Below are 5,571 nucleotides of genomic sequence, written 5' to 3'. Positions count from 1 at the left end.
GTGTGAAGTGTGCATCAGTATGTCTGCGTCCGTGAGGAGCTCATTCTCGTGAATGTGTTAGCACGATCTTGCAAAACTCTCGGGGCTTATGCAAATGATCGGGCCGCTTACGTTCACACTTCATGTCTTTGCATTTCATGTCTAACGCTTCACGTCTTTACACTCCACTCGATACCTGTTCGTTAAGGGCGATGAGGGGAGCGTAAGGTCAAGGAGGAATACGGCCTCCCTGCAGCCCTGGTCAGTGGGAGCTGCCTTTCGGGTCACCGTCAGCAGGCACGATGTCGTTAGACGTCGGCCTTTCCCCCTGGGAGTCAGGAGCATGGGAGGCAGAGGGGAGGAGCGATGCAGAAGTAGCGGCTGTAAGGAAAGGGAGGAAGAGGAGGAGGTGGAGGAGGAGAGGAGGAGGAGTCCGAGATCACTTTCCAGATGGACATCAGCCAGGGATAGCCCCTCACCCCACTCGCAATTCTCTCTCTCTCTCTCTCTCTCTCTCTCTCGTCTCTCTCTCTCTCTCTCTCTCTCTCTCTCTTCTAAATTTGATGATTCCATGTTAGAATTATCTGAAGTATGCATACTGAAGCATATTTTATTGTTGTGGTTATATATATATATATATATATATATATATATATATATATATATATATATATATATGTGTGTGTGTGTGTGTGTGTGTGTGTGTGTGTGTATGTGTGTGTGTAGTATGTAGGTGTACATATGTATATATATATAATATATATATATATATATATATATATATATAGATATATATATATCTAATACATTATTGTCGGATTCACTTTACCTCAGGAATTACTTTCACCTAAAGGACTATATACTATATCATAAGTGAGCGTTTTGCGTTGGAAAGCAAACAAACTCTCGAACAGACCGAGACTGATTGAAATATCGTGAGATTTCATCTTCAGCAAAGCAGACCAAGGCTAAGCACAAAGTTCTAGTCTCACACGATATGAAATTGTTATGCTCTTTCCATCATTTCCAAACACTGGAAGCTTCGAATTTTAACAGATTAGCTCCGCAATATTGAAGTGCTAACAATGAAGTTTTTGAACTTCAGAAAAAGAGGTTTTTCAGAATTTTTCGATTTCACTAGTCAAATAATATATAGCAGAGTTGATAGTTTATGAGTGACGTGGAAAACAGCGGCTATCCAGTGTTGGTATCTGGTACGATCAGTAATGTCCACGAAAGTCTGAAATGCAGGGCATTGCTAATTCTACTTTGATCAACTTTCGTTTCCTTCTGCGTTGCATTTACCTGCGAAGAAGTTTTAAAGGATAACGTACAATGAAACAGTTAGGTTGGAAATAAACTGTGCACCTGGCAATTCGCCTTATTCAGTGTGTCTGGTTTCTCTTGTTTCAGTTGCTTGGTGTTTACACCCATTGCTGGGAAGTGTTCTCAGCATTAGAGTGTGGCATTCCCACTGTGTTAACAACAGAGTAGCTAGTGTCATTAAGAAACATCGACGGGTTCAATTACTTTTAACAAACTTCGGACGCTGTTGGGGTCAAGATGGCTGTATAAAAAGAGAAACTATAGTCTTAGAAACTTTTCCCGAGGGGATCCCGTATATAATACTTCTCTCAACTACTTATGGGACGCCCATCTTTAATTTACAGACTGAATAAACAACGAAGGACACACCTCCCCTCCCCCCGGGCCCCCAGGTGGCGAATTCCACAGAAGCCCATCTGCTCGTAAATCCTCCCTTTTAGTTTGATGAGTGTCATCATGGCATTTCGCCTTTCCATTCACCTGGCACTTTCCACAACAGCCTGCGTCGAAAACAGCCTCCAGACTCCTCATATTTTCTCCCGAGAGGAACCAGCGGAACCTAAATATTCAAACAGGCGAGAATATAAAGGCCGCTACGTTTCTGATGGCCGGCCAATTGATATTCTAACGTTCGAACCATAGCGTGCTCAGGCATCATCCTCCCTTGTCATGAATTACAGCCGAAAACTTTCACGTTCCCTTATTCCGCCACTCGTGGGATGTCCGCTTTGGGCCCACTTGCTCATGGCTAATGTCCCATTTAAGTAAGGCGGCTAATTGGCAGTCCTGTTCAGATTTATGGCTTTATTACGTTAAGACTGAAACATTTCCTCGAATGAGAAAGTATAGTACTCACGGTATGGCTCGAGAAGAGTACCTTATGAGTGCGGGAAAGATTGTAACGTAAAATGTTGATTCTACCCTGGAAATTCTCTCCCCTGACAAATACTCTTGAAAGTGAGATGATCACTGTCATTAATTAAGAGTGACGATTGATGTAAGTTATTCAGGTCCTCAAGTATTTTCCTTTAGAGAAACCCCTTTTGATTATCCTTCTTTCGAGAGGGAACTCACATATATTTTTTATCACTTTTTAACATTCTCTCATCATATACGCTGTCATTAGTATCATTTACTTATTGATTTATCTTGCAGTAGGTAGATGGTAATGTGAGTTGAGTATAAAATCCTTCAATTTCCAAGCTCATGAATAGCAGCGTGATCTCTTGCATACCCCAGTATGTCCAGCGTCTTAAGGGTTTGGAACCCAGTTCGATAATCATGTTTTCTTTATGGCTTTTCCTATATATATATATATATATATATATATATATATATATATATATATATATAGATGTATATATGTGTGTGTGTGTGTGTGCGTGTGTGTGCGTGTACATATATATATATATATATATATATATATATATATATATATATATATATAATTAACTTTAACCATATTTCGGGTTTCCTTTACTAAGATAACATGACTACCATTAAATTACGACAAAGTGTATATATATAATAGTATTTATATAGCAAAGTATAGATATATATATAATATAATGCATGAATATAATATATACACAACACACACATACAACACACACACATATATATATATATATATATATATATATATATATATATAATATATATATATAAATGACATTTCAAATGAATGTATTTAAATGGTTGAGAATACATTTTTCCAGGGAAATTAAGGTAAACATCCGTGTAAGCAACATCTCGACACGCCCCCCACTCATGAGGATAAATAAGGAATCACTCATTAGAACCGAAAGCTCCCAAGCAACGAAAGTGCGCGTGACGCAATGGCTTTTTCTTGAACGCCCTTTTGCCATTTCGGTTGTTACGTAAACAAAAATGCGAAGCGTGCCCGATGCTTGTGGGAACCGTCCTTTCCATACGAGCACATAAAGTGGCTTACTTAACTGCCGCGTCACTGCTATGAAAACCACGAACGATTCTCTTGACTTTTCAATTACTACGTTACTCTCATCCCGAACAGTCTCGAACCATAATTGATATTCTCCACACAAAGAACGTCGCATAAACTACGATCGAGCATCGAAAGAAATGAGGGAAATGCCATCAGACTTGCAGAGCACGTCTGCCAGCTCAATTCCTTCGCCTGATGAAAGTGACGAGAGTTCGTTTGAATGCGATGATGCATAAGATGTTGTTCGGAGGTATTCATTTTGATCTCCTGTTTCAAGCTTTGAATTTCGATCGGACGGTATTGTTTGGTAATGTTTCAGTTCCTTGTTTTAGTCGCCAATTTAAATCGAGCGATAAGGTTTACTTTTCACTTTTGCTTCTAGTTCGTGTTTATTGTTAATATATCGCTATTATTATTGTTGCACATGATTTGTTATTTTCCTTTATTATTATTATTATTGTTACTATTATTACAGTAGATGAAACCTATTAACATGGAATAAGGACAAAGGGACCATTGACTTGAAATTCAAGCTCCCGAAGAATGTTGGTTTCAACCTCCCACCAGAGACCCACACTACAGCAGTAACTGATCATGATACAGAGCCAGTGATTTTCATCGCCCTGGGGGTAGCGCGAACCCTCGACTTCTGAGCAGTATGCCACGACACTAACAATCATACCACTTTGATTTTATAGGTGTATCAATTGATCATTTCCATTCTATAACTTGAGTAACTTATATTATATAGTTATTTATCTTTAGGTCACTTACATCTTGGCTGGAAAGACTTGACCTGCTGACCTTTTCTTCTGGTTTTGTCACAATCATAACCTCTTTTCTCAGCATTTTATGGAGATGTGGGAAGATCATTCATCTAGGCAATTGATGTAGCCATCTATTAGAAAGGTGGGATGAGAAATATTAAATTAAGAAAACAAAATATAAGTAAAGATGTAAACAGACTTTAAGACGTCCGTCTTTTTGTGACAACTCTTTCCAATAATTTTATTCAGTAATTTTCGCTACATTGGAAAGTTTAATTTGTAGGTAAGAAATATGCGTGCCTCAAATACATACAGATTTTCACACGCGCACGCCCACGTGTGTAAATATAGTATATATATATATATATATATATATATATATATATATATATATATATATATATATATATATATATATATATATATATATATATATATATATATATAATATATATATATATATATATATATATATATATATATATATATATATATATATGATATATATATATATATATATATATATATATATATATATATATATATATATACATATGTAAATCTAAATACCTTTTGTCATCAACAGTTATTGATACTGAAATTTAAAAGCACTTGTAACATTTCTGATATAGATATCAATATATGTATTAATTTAATTTCATGTAACGCTCGACGTTGACAAGGATGGGAAATTTTGTCTCAGCTTATTTTCTGATTATGCTATGCTAATAAAGACTAACATCTTCAGCAAAGTACAACTAATGCTGGGAACCTCATTCGATGGAGCAGTTTTATGTAATGACAGAAAGATCTTTTTGATTTATGAAGGTGATTACCTAAAAGGCGTTAAAACCTCATTCCCCAACAAGAAGGCCTCCTCCCCCCCAATACTACCCACCATGCCCCCGTCCCTGCTTCCAGTACCCCCCAAAGAAGACTATACCATTTGAAGAAGACCGGCGCGCGTCGACGAATATTTACGATGAGGCCATCATTTCCAAACCCACCTCCATCCACTTCGGAGTTGGAAGTGTCCTTTGACAAGACCACACTTTCCTTTGCCCAACAACAACACGCCTTAATAGCGGACCCCCGTGGCATCTTCAGTGCCCTTTCAACTCCCCGTGACCTCCCATACATTCCGGATGGCACGCTGTCTGGCTTTGACCTTCCGTATATTAGTTGCAGAGTGGGATATCCCTTTCTCTCTCTCTCTCTCTCTCTCTCTCTCTCTCTCTCAGCTCATCCTGCCAAACCCACACGAAAGCTTTCTCCGATCGCCTCTCTAGTACAGTCCTCAGCCCCCAATCCATGCAATACCTGACCCATCCCCCCCCCCTCCCACACCCCCCACCATCTCCCTTCACTGACGTCAACCCGTCTGAGATATAATGCAATAATCTTACATCATATCCCTCCCTCTCTCTCTCTCTCTCTCTCTCTCTCTCTCTCTCTCTCTCTCTCTCTCTCTCTCTTGAGCACACGATGTCTTCTCGGATGGACTAACAAGTCTTTGAGGCATCCTAATCCTTG

The sequence above is a fragment of the Macrobrachium nipponense genome, chromosome 20, assembly GCF_015104395.2.
Source record: "Macrobrachium nipponense isolate FS-2020 chromosome 20, ASM1510439v2, whole genome shotgun sequence".
Classification (NCBI taxonomy): domain Eukaryota; kingdom Metazoa; phylum Arthropoda; class Malacostraca; order Decapoda; family Palaemonidae; genus Macrobrachium; species Macrobrachium nipponense.
The sequence above is the reverse complement of the archived record's forward strand: the minus strand, read 5'-3'. Positions refer to the sequence as shown.